Source organism: Nannospalax galili, unplaced genomic scaffold (assembly GCF_000622305.1).
Source record: "Nannospalax galili isolate Female #2095 unplaced genomic scaffold, S.galili_v1.0 scaffold330, whole genome shotgun sequence".
NCBI lineage: Eukaryota > Metazoa > Chordata > Mammalia > Rodentia > Spalacidae > Nannospalax > Nannospalax galili.
In genome coordinates this window covers 4,071,555-4,088,178 of record NW_008329640.1, presented here as the reverse complement: position 1 = coordinate 4,088,178, position 16,624 = coordinate 4,071,555, and the positions used below count along the sequence as shown (strand labels likewise).

At 45.3% G+C, this 16,624-nt stretch overlaps 1 protein-coding gene across 2 annotated transcripts in view; it reads left to right on the top strand.

The window, feature by feature from the left end:
* The window catches only part of Ift43 (intraflagellar transport 43), a 103,730-nt gene that overhangs the window by 32,170 nt on the left and 54,936 nt on the right, over positions 1–16,624 (top strand). The gene's annotated exons all lie outside the window — the stretch shown is intronic.

Here is a 16,624-nt window from a genome sequence, read left to right as displayed (position 1 = left end):
TTATGACTTACCTCTGGCTTGGCAGAACATTTTCACAGTTCATCCTTGTGAGTTCTTATTTCCTCAACATGCTAGAATGACCTGTTAGTAGCTATAGATAAACTCTTAGCATGTCTGTCTTAGACACAGATTATTCCATTCATCAAGAACAGGGCAGGTGTCCCATCACCCTGCCTGGTTGGCATCTCATGTTTACTGTAAGCCAGGCCTGAGAGCTGGCAGGAATGTTGGCACCATGACCATTCAGTATCATCTCATCAGCTGTCTTCTTCCTTGAGTTCCTGGAAGGAATAGCTAGTGTCACAGTGCCCATGGCAGCCCTTGTAAGCCGTGTGGGACTGTGGGTGCCAGGTTCATTCTCACATAGCTGGATAATGTTGGGTAAGGAGTTCATGATCTCTGAGCCTCCGGGTGGACATGTGGTGCTCCTGACAGGGTGGTACAGGGATGGAAGCAACAGGACCAGTGCTGCTTTGGTAGCTTCCTGGACTTTCCACAGCTTGTGCCAGAGGCTGATCTCTTGCGGTTTCACATTGAGAGATGGCAGAGTATGATGATGGAGAACCACAGGGTCTGGAACCCAAATAGCTGGTCTTAAGTCCTAACTGCCACTTGTTATCACAGAGAACTTAAGCAAGTGAATTGATTTCACCTATATGGCTTCAGTTTCCTATCTCTGTGGTGGCATTAAAAATAGTTCTTACTTCAAAGGTCTGGTGTGAGGATGAAATGAATTCATATGGGTAAAAAAGCACTTGGAAGAAAGAGAAGCATTAGGAAGTGCTAGGTTGATGTTGGTTATGTTAAGGTGATGATCATGTTTCTTGTCCCCATTGCCTCCTCACAAACAGCTTTGAACATACTTTTTTGCACAAGCATTCTGGCAGGTGGTGGTATTTCTAAGTTGGAAGAGCTTTAGGGTATTTATACCTCTACATGAAGGATGTGTTAGGGAGTACTTCCAGGTCAAGAAATTAAGGGTTGTTTTGACTATCTGGAATCATCCTTAATCTGAGTTAGCATTAGCTGCCTTAAGGACAGGAATGTCAGACCTCTAAAGCTTTACTCTGAGAAGATTTTGCTGGGTTTTTATATGTTTGTTTTGTTTTTGAGACAAGAGTATTGTGTATCCCAGACTGGTCTCCAACTCAATTTGTAGCTAAGAATGACTTCTAGTTTGTTATTCTGTTGCTGTGATAAAACATTGACCAAAACCAACTTGGGAAAGAAAGGGTTTATTTCATCTTACATGTTATAATCCATCATCAAGGGAAGCCAAGGCAGGGACTGAAGGCAAGAACCAGAGCAATACTGAAGCAGAGACCATGGAGCAACCAATGTTGCTTACTGGGTCACTTCCCCTGGCTTTTCAGCTAGTTTTCTTAATATAGCCCAGGCCCACCATCTTAGAGATACCACCACCCACAGTGGGATGGGCCCTCCTACATCAATTAGCAATTAAGAACATGCTCCATAGACATGCCCACAGGGCAATCTGATGGGGAAGTTCCTTAATTGAGGCTCCCTCTTCCCAGGTGACTCTAGGTGTGTCAGGGTGACAGCTGAAGCTAACTATGAGAATGACTCTGACCTGATTCTCCAGTCTCCACCTCTGGAGTGCTGGGATTATAGGTGTGCATCACCGTATCTGGCTTAGGCAGTGGTAGGGATCAAATCAAGGACTTCACGCATGTTCGATAAGCATTGTACCAGTGGAGCTATGTCCCAGCCTGAGAAGTGTTTTAAACTTAGAACAGAGATGGGTGCTTGGGCCATCCAATATATCATCCATGTTGGGATGGTTTCTGAATTACTTTGTCTTGGTGTGAGGGAGAGCAGCTTTCATACTTCTTTCTACCCCCCCCCACAAGAACCAAATTTGCATGCTGATTAATATGTGACAATTGGTCATCTGTGGTTTTGCCCATATCACAATGAATTTAAAATGCAGGCATCTGATCCAGGCACACCTGGGTGTTGGTTAGGTTTCGATACTTCAGCTGTAGTATAAACTTAGGGATGCTACTTAGTTCTATAAAATAGCAATAATCAGCATTGCAAAGAGTTCTGAGACTTGAACATGGAACATAGGAAAAAGCACTCAGCTTAATGTAGTACCTGACCAGGTACTTCTATTATTTTTGTTAGCATGTTTCAAGGCCCAGGGTTTGATCCTCAGCACAAGAAGAAAAAAACAATGTTTTAACAGTGGCACTTAGAAATAAGGGATGGTTTGCGTCTCCCTTAGTTCTGGGACTATGAAACATGAAAGTGTTTCTCTGGTAGTGCTGCCGCCTCCAGCTTCCTCCCTTAGCCTCTGACTTCCAGCAGTCCTGGAGCAGGCAGCTTCCAGACTAAACAGGCTTGATTGCAATTGGTTTTTATGGATTCTTAAAGTTCGATTCATTGCATAAGTGTAGCTAATCTGGGCCAGTCTGAAACAAAGAATCTCATACTATGGTGTCAGACATTTTTCTATAAGTCCCATTTTACAGATGAAGTAAGTGGAACATGGATGCTATGAGTTAGCAAGTGCTCTGTTCAGATGCCAGTGCCGGCGGGATTACAGATCATTTTTGTTCTTAATCCCTTGCATCCAGTCTTAGATGTAAGGTAAAACAAAACTGTATTTACCACACCAGTGGGATGGCTACCTGTCAAGTCTGTTTAAGCCACACAAAGATGTACACAAATTAGTCTTTTTTTGTTATTTATAATTTTTATTTTTTATTTGTGTGAGTGTATTACCTGCATGTGTATAAGTGCACATGTGTCATGCAATGCCCACAGATGTCAGAAGAAGGCGTCGGATTCACTGGAACTAGAGTTAGGATGGTTGTTAGCTGCCATGTGGTGTTTGCCCCCCACCCCAAACTCCACTGCTACTGGAAGACTGTTCTCGGGCAGCGTTGAGTACAGCGGGAAGAAAACACCTGGGAGGCTGTGTCAGTGGACACCTTGTTTATTATGGCAGAAGCAGAGGTTTATATAGGAAAGTTTCATGGGCAAAGAGGTGGGGTTGGTTTTCTGGCAGGCAGGCAAGTGGGGAGAGGGAGGGGGCTTCTAAGGCTACGTGTCCTTTGTCCTGTCCTCCAGTCACATGATCTACAAGGGACTCGGTTAGGGTTAAAGGATTAGAGACTTAATAGTTTTGTTTGGGGGCTGTTGGGTAAGAGACAGTGTATCTAGAATGGAGCGGGCCAGTTTCCTGCCATCCTCTAAAGGAGGTATCCAGCCTGGCGGCTGTGCTCTACATTCCAGGCACTCCTAACTTATCCCAATTTCTTCCCCTTTGTCTTTTATAAGAGGTATCATCAAAGTTGAAGAAGGTACTAGGGATAGTTTGGTACTGGACCAGGACTCAGTTGTTGGTGATTTTAATGATGTCCTGTATGCGACCTTTGAAAAATTGAATTAGGGTGTCATGAGAAGCAGGGTACATAAGGCTAGCAGGGGGCCTAATAAGGGTAGGAACCAAGCAAGGAGGGGCTTGGAAAACCATGGGGGTCCTCCTGGATCAGAGAGGACCTGGAGGCTATTCTTTTTAGGTCTTGAAGAGTTTTGACATTTTGTTCAACGGTTCCAGATTTGTTTATATAAAAACAACTTCCTCTTTCAGTAAGAGGCAGGTCCCCCCTTGTTCAGCTGTTAACAAATCAAGGGCCCTTCGATTTTGGAGCATCACCCTGGCCAGGGATGTGATTTGGCTTTGTAAGGCCTCAAGGCTCTTGATTGTAGATGTCATGGCTTATTCTAGCCGGCTGTGAAATTCGGTGGCCGAGTGATAGGAGTGGCCCAGCCCCCCCCCCCCACGAGTCCAACTGATCCTGTAGACAGAGTGAGTCCCAGGCCGATGAGCAGGGAGATGAACCTCTCTTTTATGTTGGTGGGGAGTTGTCATCATATTGGCCACTTCTTCCTTTTCTAGAAGATAGAGTTGGGGGTTAACAATGACAGGCGTACAAAAGGCAGGAATAGTTTGGTTGATCCAAGTTGTTATAGTGCCATTACACCAAAAGAGGGCCGGGGAGGTGCACATAGGGCTGTGGATATAGATGTGTTAGAGGCACAGGTGGGGGGTAAAGCAGAGGTGCTGAAAAACAAAAAGGCAAGGAAGGGAGCTGGTCATAGAGGGGGATGTTGGGGAGGGGTCGGTGGTGATCATCTCCTGGGTGTTCCCTCCAGTGATCGAGATGTTAGCTGGAACAGCTGCCAGCAGGGGTCTGGTGAGAGAGGTGCAGAAGAAACATTGAGAAATATTAGGATGGGAAGAAAGCCGGTTAAAGTCAGAGGCATATTGGATGTATTGAACCCAAGTTAGGGATGTTTGAATTTGTTTTTTAATCTCACCCTCTTGAGAGAGGATATGTGATTTAATCTGTTCTGATTGTGGTACTGGCACTAGCTGGTGGGATATATGTATGTCAATGTTGGGGTATGATGCAAACCCGTTACTGTAAAGCTTGCCATAAACTCCAGTGTGCCATCAGTCATCCCAAGGGTCCTTAATTTCTATTGCAAATTTATTTCCTTTGGCTATATATTCACTATAAATGCTGTATTTGTTTTCGAGCTTTTTCTGTGCGACAAGACTGGTATTGACAACCGCCATAGATGTCTTTGTCTTATAGGCAGTCACCCAGATTTCTAAAAGGAAAGCATGCATAAGCATCTAATTGCTTGGAGGCGGAGCAGGGCTGAATGGGGATAGTTACAGCCATTTGGCACCCCTCTAAGGGGCAGTTGGCAGTGCCAATGACTTGGTTAGCCTTTTCATAGGTTTCCCTGACCGAGAACCTCCATCTGAGTACTGTCTGAGCTGAAGCGGAGTTAGAATGGTGTATAACCAGAACGACCATGAGAATGACCGAGAGCGAGGCATTTTGGGGGCAGGCCGCTTGGGCTTGTGAGACCAGGTCATAGACGTCCCACTATGTGACATTGTGTGCTGTCCTTGGCGACATTTTCTCCTGCGTTGCTTTGTTTCTGTCAGGGAGAGTCTGGCCATTTTCTTGGTTGGCAGGGAGATGTCGGACATTTCTGGCAGGGACCCAAATAGGCCTTGGTTGATCCTGGGGAAAAACACAAAGCCCCTTCCCGTTGTTAGCAATGGGTCAGGACCCTTCCAGAGTCTATCCAAAGGGTCCTTCCATCTCACCATTATCTGTGGGAGGGTTCCGGGTTTTTTCCAGTGGAGGACTATGGTGGGTTCTGTTGAATTTTTTGAAATGTTGAATAAATTTAAGGTAGCTAGTGCCATAGACAGTTGTATGTTGGGAGGGTAATTACCTCCCTTTTGTTTTGTGAGTTGTTTTTTTAAGGTTTGGTGGGTTCTTTAGATAATTCCTTGTCCTCGGAGATTATAGGGGATTCCTGTATGGTGGGATATGTCCCAGTGGGAGCAGAAGGCTTTAAAGGTTGAGCTTACAAAGGCTGGGCCATTGTCAGTTTTCATCTGTTGAGGGAGGCCCATAATGGCAAATGTCATGAGCATGTGGGCAATAAGTTTTTTTAATTTTCTTGAGTTTGTGCAGTGGCCCAAATGAATTTGGAGTAAGTAGCCACCGTAATGAAAACAAATTTTTGACAGCCGAATTGGGGGACATGAGTAATGTCAATTTGCCAGAGAACCTTCAGAACACGGGGGTTGGTACCCAGAGTTTGTAATGCAGGGATATATATTAATGAGGCACAAGAGGAACAGGTTTTTAGGATCCATTTTAGGTGGGCTGTAGGGGTGTTAGGGAATCGGGCTTGGAGGCCTTTGAGGTTTGTATGGGTAAGAGCATGAAACCTTTTAGTTTATGTAAGGGTAGAATGGAAGGCCCCATGGGGGGCAATGTGGTCAGCGAGGGCATTACCTTCTGTAAGAGGCCCTGGCAAGGGGCTGTGGGAACGGATATGTTGGATATAGAGGGGCTGTTTATGTCCCTCTAAAAGGGTGGATACAGAAATGAGCAAGGGGCATAAGGGGTTTTGGTCAAGTTTAACAAAGATTGTGAGAAGGTTAGTGAAATAAATGCTGTCAGAAAATAGGTTGGCAGGTTCACAAACCTCCTTTAGGGCAAGGTAGACCGCATATAATTCTTTATATTGGGGGGAACTAAGGAAGTTTTTGGAAGAGGACAGTGGGTGGTTGGGTGGCATCCTTAGAGAGGACAGTGGCAGCTCCCCAGGAGCCCCCGTCAGTGAAGATTGTAATGGCTTCCTCCAAAGGGCTTTGGGAGAACAGATGGGGAGGGAGCCAGAAGAGGGAGGGTAGGGCAGCAATCCAATTATCTCTGGGAAAGTGATTTGTCTATTTGTCCTGGAAATCCCATTAGGCTAACAGCTATCTGGGGGTGATTATGGATCAACCACTGGACATCAGAGAGGGAAAGGGGGTGATGATTTTGTCAGGTTCTTTCTCTAAGGTTTGTAAGGGACGATTTTTTTCCTTGACATGTCATGTTAGCCAAAGCGTCCATTTCAGTTAATAAGCGAGGGGCATTGCCAATAAGGGTGTGAAGCCATTTGAGGACCCTTTGAGGTTGATGGAGGGCCGCCAATGAGGGTTGGGGAGGAATTGAAAATCAGGAGGTGGACCGGGGAGGAGGCTTATAGCGCTGTAGGGTCATCTCTTGAAAGGATTTGTTGATGGCTGCTAATGCCCTGTTGGCTTCCAATAAGAGTGAGCATTTGGATGAAGGGTGTTTGTCCCCTTTTAGGAGGTTGAAGAAGGGTTGAAGGGTGTCTGTAGAGAGTGGGAGCCAAGGCCTGAGCCAGTTGAGGGTCCCTAGGTAACTCTATAAGGAAGCCAGGGTAAGTTGGGAAGGGAAGGAAAGGACAGGTTTTAGTGGCCGGATGGTTGTTAGGGAAATTTCAGTGCCTAGAAATTTTATGTGTGGGATGAGCTGAATCTTTGTAGGAGTGATTTTAAAGCCAGAGGCCTCAAGGGAGGATATTAATTGATCCCTGAGGTCTGGTAAAGGTAGGGGGAGTTCATACCAGGCAAGGATGTCATCCATGTAATGGTAAACATGGAGTCCCTTTTTAATATGGGGTTTTAAGGCAAAAGCAACCACTTCTTGGCAAATGGTGGGGCTGTCAGCCATTCCTTGGGGGAGAACAGTCCATTCATATCTTTTTGCAGGTCCAAAATTATTGAATGCAGGGACGGAGAAGGAAAATCTCTTATACTCTCTTGGGGGTAATGGAATGGAGAAGAAACAATCCTTGATGTCGATGGATAACAAAAGGGTATTTGTGGGAATGGCTGAGACCAGGGGAAGTCCACGTTGAGGGGAGCCCCAAACTTGCTTGGTTTTGTTGATGGCCCTTAGGTCTTGTAATAAGTGCCATCCCCCGAGCTTTTTCTTATGGTGAAGGTGGGGGTGTTCCATGGGCTGCAGGAAGGCCGGATATGTCCTAATTGTAATTGTTCTTTAACAAGTTTTTAAAAAAATATTTTATTTTTTTTATGTTATGTGTATGTGTGTATCTCTCCCTAGATAGTGGCCACTGTTCAACCCAGACAGGATCAAACAGAGTTCTAGGTGGGGAGTTTGATAATTAACAGTGGCCATTAGAATTGGGGGTGCTCAGTGAATGGGCAAAAGGGGCATGAGTCAGACAGGTCACTGGGGTCCATTGAAGGACCCTCATCCCTAGTGGTGATAATTACATCAAGAGCTCCGAGGAGGTCTCTTCCTAGTAGGTTAGTAGCCACGTCAGCAACCAAAGGGCGGATGTGGCCTTTGTTTCTGTCAGGGCCTCCCATGAGAGAGTTTCTTTAGTGTTTAAGGCCTGGGAGGTGCCCCCCACCCCCACTAACTTGGGGCCCAGTAGTAAGGACTATGTTGAGGGGGCTCCCTGTCTCCTAATAATAGTCTTATTGACCCCTGTGTTGATGAGGCATTTAAAGGGCTTTCCCCCTAATTTGATAACTATTTGGGGGTGGGTTTTCTCTAGTATGGTGGAGGTCCATAAGGTTCTCACCTTAGGAGGGTGCCCTCTTACTGGTGGGGCTGAGGGCTGCCCCGAGAGAAGTTTAAAGGCAGGAGTGGCTTTCCTTCTTTATCATATTTGGAACGGCAATCGTGTTTCCAATGGAATCCTTTTCTGCAGCGAGGGCAGACTGTCTTAGGGGCTTCATTTGTTTTAGTTTGGGTGTTATCTCGAGGGCATTCATTCTTCCAATGTCCCCTATCCCCACATTTAAAGCATTTACCTTCTTGTTTTTAAGGCAGCTGAGAAAGCTTGAGCTATGGATGTGGCCTTATGAGTGGTCATGCCTATGTCTTGGGTGGCCATGATCCATTTATCATAATGCTCCTCCTTTAAGCCTTGATAGGCTTGAAGTTATCCCATCCCAAATGATAGTGGAGTAGGATGTTTCTTGTTGTAGGGTCAGAAATTTTTCTATCTATGCTAGTTTTGAACCTGAGTATAAAGTCAGCAAGGGATTCTTCAGGTTTTTGCCAGAGGTACATGAGGGATGATTAAGAGGCAGGGCCAGAAGGAGGGGTAATTATGCTCCCAGGCCTGCAAGGCGCAAAGGCACACCTGGTCATAATACCCAGGCGGGAATCCCACTTGCTGGGCTCCTGTGGCCCAGTCATCCTGACCAAAGAGGGTGTCAAAATTCCAACTGATATCGGCTTGGTCAGTGTTTCTGTGGTGTTGTTTGATACATTCATCACAGAAAGGGGCCCCCATTGTAAGAAGAGGGAGCCAGGCAGAGATGCCTTACAGATGTCTCACCAGTCTTGGGCTGTATTCAAGGTGGCATTAAAGCCAAGGAGGATATTTTTTGTCCAGGGGGCATGCACACCATCCTCATGTACAGCTTATCAGAGTTCTTTAAGGTCTCCTGCCAAGTATGGGTACCATTGTAGGGGCCTGTGAAAGCTGGGGGCCAGGTTAACCGGTAAGGCCTGATATTCTAGGTTTTGTGTGTCCCTGATATTGCAGAGCTGTTGGGTAGCTGAAGGGGCAGGTTTTGGCAGGGCTGTGGGAGAAGGCTGGGGTTTCTCCCCAGGGGGAGGTTTGAGGTCTTTGTCCCCAACTTCCTCGTGTGGGTAGGAAGGCAAAGGCAGACGAGGGTAAAGGTATGAGGGTTCCATTTTAAAGTTAGCTAACTCCTGATATTTTCTATGGCCTGTTCCAGAGAGGCCAGGTTGGCCACCAGGCGATCTGGGCATTCCTCAGGGGAAGGATTGGGACAAGGGGGAGCCTTCTCTGATATTGCGGGGTGGGGGTAGGGGACCTACGCATTGCCTGATGGCCACAATGATGGGGAGGAATTGGAGGGAAGTGGGGGAGCTGTCTTTGATCTCCTTCTGTCTGGCCAGGTAGGCTACTCTGGTCCAGACTTCTGAGTCATATGGGTCCCCAGAGGCCATCCAAGGGGCGAGTTGTAGGACTTCATCCTAAAAGGAAGCAGCGTCTTTCTGAGAGTGTTTAACCCCTCCACTTTTAAGAAGAGCCTGAAGGCCCCTGATTTGGGGATCCCTCAAGTTTCCAGGGGTGTTGCCCATGATAGAAAAGGAAAGGGGTGAAATGCCGAGTCCTAGAGGAATATACTGAGACCCAGAGGTCACGGGGGATTCCTAACTAGTCCAGAATGCAAGCTTGACCACAAATTTCAGAAAACCAGCGACTCCTCTAGAAGCTTTTAACTGGTTGTGTTACCAGGTTTTTTAGTAAAGAAAGACGTATAGATAGGAGGTCTTTGCCGACACCCGGACGGGCAGTCAGGGTCCATTCAGAGGACTAGGAACCTTTGGCTAACATCAGAGAGTGGCCCTGATCAGAAAGCTTCAGTTGCCCTTTCGTCTTGAACAGTCCCTTGAGAGGGCGCAAACTGAAAGTAAAAAGGGGGAAAGGAGAGAATGCCGATCCTCAGACCAGGGTGGTCAAGGCTTAGTAGCTGATGTCCCTCTGTTGGGGAGTGCTCACCCGTCTCCCGCACATCTCAGGGAGCCTTTCTTGAGCCCCACGTTGGACGCCAGCTTTCGGCACCCCCCTCAGCCCAAACTCCGCTGCCACCAGAAGACTGTTGCACACCTGCCCGGTCACAGAAAGTCAGGGCAAGGAGAGAGACTGATGGGGCGAGAGGGGCCTCGGGCAGCAGCGAATACAGTGGGAAGAAAACAGCTGGGAGGCTGTGTCAGTGGACACCTTGTTTATTATGGCAGAAGCAGAGGTTTATATAGGAAAGTTTCGCGGGCAAAGAGGTGGGGTTGGTTTTCTGGCAGGCAGGCAGGTGGAGGAAGGAGGGGGCTTCTAAGACTACGTGTCCTTTGTCCTGTCCTCCAGTCACATGATCTACAAGGGACCTGATTAGGATTAAAGGATTAGAGACTTAATAGTTTTGCTTGGGGGTTTTTGGGTAAGAGATAGTGTATCTAGAATGGAGCGGGCCAGTTTCGTGCCGTCCTCATGAGGAGGTATCCAGCCTGGTGGCCATGCTCTACATTCCAGGCACTCCTGACTTATCCCAATAACATGGGTGCTGGGAATCGAACCTGGGTTCTCTGCAAGAGCAGTCAGTGCTCTTAACCCCTGAGCCATCTCTTCAGTCCCACAAGATATTCTTAAAGAATAGACAGTACCCTTAATTAGAGTTTCTTTGAGCAGTTGTCTTCTAAATAATATTCTTAAATATTTTCTTGGACTGGGGATATAGCTCAGTAGTAGAGTGTTTGCCTAGCATGTAAAAGGTGCTGGGCTCTATTCCCAGCACTGGAACAAAAACCACCAACAAAAAAATATTTCTTTCCAATTCTTTTCACCTTTTCCTCTCACTTCCTTCTCACTTCATGTTCCTTTGCTGTCTCTGTATTTTTTCTTAGCCATTTCAAAGTCAGTTGTAGATGTCATGACATTACTCCTGAATACTAAAGCTTGCATCTCTCTACATTAAGGATATTCTCCACATAGTCACAGAATCTTAATCGCATAGTGACTTAATAATATTTAATATGTGGTTTACATTTAAATTTCCCCTTTTGCCCTTAAAATGTCCTATACAGCTCTGAGGTCCAGAGTCTACATGTACTTAATTCTTCCCTCCCTTCCTATTTTTTGAGACTGGTCTCAGTCTATAGCCTAGGCTAATCTCAACACTATGGCCATCCTCTTGTTCAGCTGTAGTTCTTAAGTGCTGCATTACAGATGTATGCCCACAAGCCCATCTTTCCTGTTACCACTGCCACCATGGATATGTAGACTGTCTTGAGGAATCCAGGTCAGATATCTCGTAGGTCTCACTTCCCAATCAGATTTCTCCAACTTTTCCTGATTAAATTCAAGCTGAAGGTTTGGTGCAAGAACAGGTGAATACTGTGTGCTCCTTCTCATGACAGAAGAGGAGGCACAGGGCTTCAGTGTAGCCCTTTAATATCATCAAGTTAGATCACGGGGGTCCAATGGTGACCTTGAGAACTTTGCTTTATGAAGTTCTTTTTTAAAATATTTAATTTTATGTGTATGAGTGTATTGCCTGCGTGTATATAAGTATACCCGTGCTGTGCAATGCCCGAGGAGATCAGAAGAAGGCGTCAGATCCCCTGGATCTGGAACTGGAGTAACGGATGGTTGTTAGCCACCATGTGGGTGCTGAGAATTGAACTTGAGTCCTCTGCAAGAGCAGTCAGTGCTCTTAACTGCTGAGCCATCTCTCCAGTCTCCATGAAATTCTTTTTTCTTATGAATGAATAGTGTTTGTGTTAGAGTTCTGCTTTGATTCTGTTCTCTACAACTTTTTACCTGGCAGTTTTAGTATCTACTGTTTTTTGCATGAATCAGTTATTTTTTTTTAATTTTTAATTTATATGTATGCGTGAGTATTGATGCCAATATATGCCTCATGTGTACCCACAGAAGTCAGAGGAGGGCATCAGATCCCCTGGAACTGGAGTTACAGGTGGTTGTAAGTCACCTGATATGGGTGCCTAGAACAGAATTCTGTTTCTTTGCAGGAGCAGCAAGTGCTCTTAACCTCCGGGCCATCTTTCCAGTCCCATGAATTAGTTGTAATCTCAAAAGTTTTAAAATGCTTGACTTTTAGTTACATCATTTCATCTATAAATATCTGGAGATTGTGGTGTGTGTGTGTGTGTGTGTGTGTGTGTGTGAGAGAGAGAGAGAGAGAGAGAGAGAGAGAGAGAGCGTACATGTACCAGGTGTCCTCTTCTACCACTCTGCCTTATTCCTTTGAGGCAGGATCTCTCCCTGAACATAGAGCTGGTATTTTTCAGCTAGGCTTGTAGCTAGCAAGACTCAGCAATACTCCTGTCTCTGTCCCCATGGTGCTAGGGTTTTAGGCACAGAAGAGATCATATCTAGCTTGTTACATGGGTGCTAGAGTCTGACCTTAAGTTCTCAAGGTTGTACAGTAAGTGCTTTTAACCACGAAGCTGTCTTTGTAGCCCCTACTGGAGATTTGCTTGTTTTTTAAATAATTTTCCATTCTCCCCTTTTTTTTTCTGTCTCTTGGTCTCTATCTTTCTTAAATCATAAACTCACGATTTTTTATTATGTATTGAGTCATCACCTGTTTCCATCCTTACTTATTTTATTCATTTTTAATTTATATATATATATTTTTTTATTTTTATTTTATGCGTTTGCATGTATTGCCTGCCTGTAGGTAAGTGCACCCATGTCATATTTATGTGTATGAATTTGTTGCCTGCATGTATGTAAGTGCACTGTGTCATGCAGTGCCCGTGGAGGTCAGAAGAGGGTGTTGGATCCCCTGGACCTGGAGTTATAGACAGTTGTTAGCCACCTTGTGGATGTTGGGAACTGAACACAGGTCCTCTACAAGAGCAGTCAGTGTTCTTAACCACTGAACCATCTCTCCAGCCCCTTTGTTCTATCTTTTGAAAATATTTTTATTTTCTGTATATTTTGCCTACAAATATATAAGTACATCATGTGTGTGCAGTGCCACAGAGGCCAGAAGAAGGTATTGGATCCCCTGGAACTAGAGTTACTGACAGTTATTAGCTGCCGTGTGAGTGCTGGGAACAAACTCAGCTCCTCTGGAAGAACAGCAAGTGGTCTTAGCTGCTGAGCCATCTCTCCAGCTCTTTACTGGTTTTATTCTATAACAATAATTATTAATGCTCAGGTCATCCCAAGTTTGGGGAGAACTCCTTCAAGCCAGCTCTTATGCCTTTAATCTTTCCTGTAAACAGTCAAGCACTTTTGTGTTTTGTGCCATATCAAGATATTCCAGAGTCTTTTTCAAACTCTTTGTGTTTCCCTTGTCCAGTCCTGGAAGCAGCCACTTCCCCAAGGAACCTCAGCTCCTTCTGGTGGGGAATAGTTTTAGAATGAAAGATCTGGGTACTCACTGCTTATTGCTCTCAGCATCTCATTGCTTCTAGGTTTCTTCAGTGAACAGAGCTAGGAAACACGGTTACAGAAATGTGCTCTACCCTTTCTAATTGTTACACTAATGAATTGCCAATGAAAACCTCCTAAGAATTGGGGGTGGTGGCACCATGCCTAGACTCTTAACACTAGGGATGCTGAAGCAGAAGGATTTCCTGAGTTCAGTGTGATTTGAACTATATAGTAAGATCCTGTCTTGAAAAACAAACGTGAGAAAAGTTAGGCTTTCTTTGAAGTTCTTTTCCTTAGGATATGCCGCTGTAAGGTTTAGACTATTTTCAGAAATCACTTGGTTTTTCCATTTTGGATTAAGATAATGGTTTACTACACAATTAGATTCATTTGTTTGTGTTCACTTTTTTTTTTTTTTAAAGACTTTTTTTATATAGCCCAAACTGCTGGGATAGAATTCACTGTATAGCCCAGGCTGGCCTTGGACTCTTGGTCTTCAGCCTCCCTGAGTACTGGGATCATAGGCATGAGATACTATACCTGGCTCATATCTGTTCACTTTCATGTAAAATATTTACATGGGCTGATCCCTTTATGCCGGTGCCAGCCGGCCAAGACGGACAGTACCTGAAAGGGGGAGTGAGGATTGAAAGAAAAAACAAGAGACAGAGAAAAGATACTTGGGAGGACTGTCAGTAGAGACTGCAGCCCCGGTTTATTTTAGCTCCACCTTTTTATACAGAAGAACATCAGAGATCTTAACTCAATTAATTTCAACAGCTGTTTTTCCCACCTGTATCTGAGGGTCAAGGAGCAGTCAAATACTTGTTTTATGAGCTCTACCATATAAACACATTCCTCCTGACTTGGCAGATTAGGTACTGGTGTGCAAAACACAAACTCAGTAAACAAGCCTACCACAGCTCAATGTACATAATGGATTCATAGCTCCCAACACCTCTATACTGTATGAGTGCCCAGGCATGGTCCTCAAGCCTCTTCTCTGCCCTGTTGATGTTTACTTGGTGTGACCCCAGCTCAGGCTCATGGTTAAATATCGTATGCATACTGATAACCCTAAAATTTTTATTTTAACCTAGTGTTTCCACTGGAATATACAATTTAAACTCACTCCTCTTAATTTTCACTTCTTGTGCCCCACTCCCCTAATCTTTGCCTCCAAAATCTCCCCCCAAATCTCCCCCCAAAATCTCAGTAAATGGTGACTCCTTCCTAGCTACTCAGACACTGAGACCATCCTGACAAGGAGTTAGTGAGCCCACTATTGAAGTACTCTTAGGTCCTCCCCAACAAGTTTGAAACCATGAACTCCAGTTTGCAGGATGCTCTAGGGTGTCCCAGAGTGCAAGGTATGTTTGCTGTCCTTCAAGAACCTGATTATGGGTGAGGACACTGGGCATTTCCAGTCAAAAAGCCAGAAACAGTCCAAAGAGCACATTTATAAGTGAGAGACAGGTGGCACAGGTGGTGCTAGCTATGTGACTCCAGAAGGAAGTAATTCTAGGTCCAGAAACTGCCTTGCAGAGGAGATGGAGGTGAAGCTAGATGAATTCTGACAGGGACAGAGGCTTATGAGAACATTCTGGTTTAAGATTTGGTGTTGGGAGGATGGCAGCCTTCCTGTTACTCTGGTTAGAACAGAGGCTTCACACTGGAAAATAACATACTTATTTTAAATTCTTTTTGATAATAATAACAGCATGGTGTTAGGTACATGTCACAGTCCGGCCTCTATAAGGAATGACCATGTACTGGGAGCTCAAATATGGACATTTTCATTTCATGTTTCTGGAGGTAGAGTTTGAGATCAGATGGGAGCATGGCAGGGTTCCTGTGAGGGTCCCTCCCTGGTTAGGTCCTCACATGGTCGTCTCTTAGGATCTGTACACAGGAGAGTGATCTGTTTCTTTCTCTCCCCCATAATAAGAGCACCATTCTTGTGACTTCAACCAAACCAGTCACCTCTCCAAAGCTCCATCTAAGAATACCATCACATGAAAAATTGGGGTTCTGACATAAGGATTTGAGGGTAGGGTGCAAACAGCTTATAGATGAGCATCAGAGTTAAACAAATTCTATCTGGTGGGTTCCATTTAGTGAAGTAGGAGGAAAGTGGCAGTTACAGACATCTACAGCTACATGTCTCCAGTGGGAAAGAAGAAGGGCTGATTATGGATCTGGTTGAGGAGGTCATAGTCAACACATAGGAGATCCTGGGAATCCTTTGTTCAGTTTGTGTAACACTGCCCAAGACACAGAACAGAGCACCTGTGGACCTTGACACTGACTAGAGGTACCACATGCCAGAACACATGCTCATCTGAGGTACAAGAGAGGATTGATTTGAGGGATGGTTTGGAACTACTACCTGTCCCTTCTCCTGGTCCCAAAGCAGTAGGTGTGTCAAGATGCCATCTTGGAGTCAGCAGCCCCTGGCTCCGAAGTTGATTGAATTAAACTTAAAGTTGGTGGGTCACTGACATGGCCATGGGGAATAGAGCTGAATGCAGGGGGAGCCAGGCTTGGTAAAGAGAGAATGGAAAGGTCTTCTGATTAAGTTTTGTCTCAAAGTGTCTGTTTTTGGGTTTGTCCCTGCATTGATCTGCAAGGGAATGAGGCAAGTAATGGCCCCTCAGGGACTTTCAGGACTTTGCTCTCAATGTCAGCCGTCATTTTCAATCACCCTCTCCTTCCTAGCCATTAATTTTGGCCCAGGATCATGGGGACTTGTCCATCTATCACTCCTAATTGACACTAAATGATCTGTCAGTTTATTGATGAACGGCAGGAGTGGAATTGTCACAATATATTTTACTTTCCAACAACTCCTCCTGACAATTTTACCTTGTCCATCTCGCTCTCCTCACATAAATCTCCATTGGCCGCTCATTCCTCCTCACGGGCTGTTCTGGTGCCAGCCACTTCCATACCATCTGCACGTGTCAAGGACATCAAGATGGCAGGAGGGCTGCTGTGTGCTGGTCCCGAGGTTACCCCATCCCCCCTCCTCCTCCCCGCCTTTCTCTCTCTGTCTCTGTCTCTCTCTCACTCGCTCTCACACTCTCGCTCTCTCTCTTTTAATGGCATAGATGTTCCAAGAATACTAAAGGGCTCTGTCTTCTCCTCTATGTCATTGCCCTATTGGAGTCTATTGGAGTCTCCTTACTTTCTTGTTAAGTAGCAAATAGTTAATTCTTATTAGGCTACCAAAGTGTGAAAGGCAAAAACTCATTAGGCTGGAGGGCTCAGTGATCTGTAAGCACAG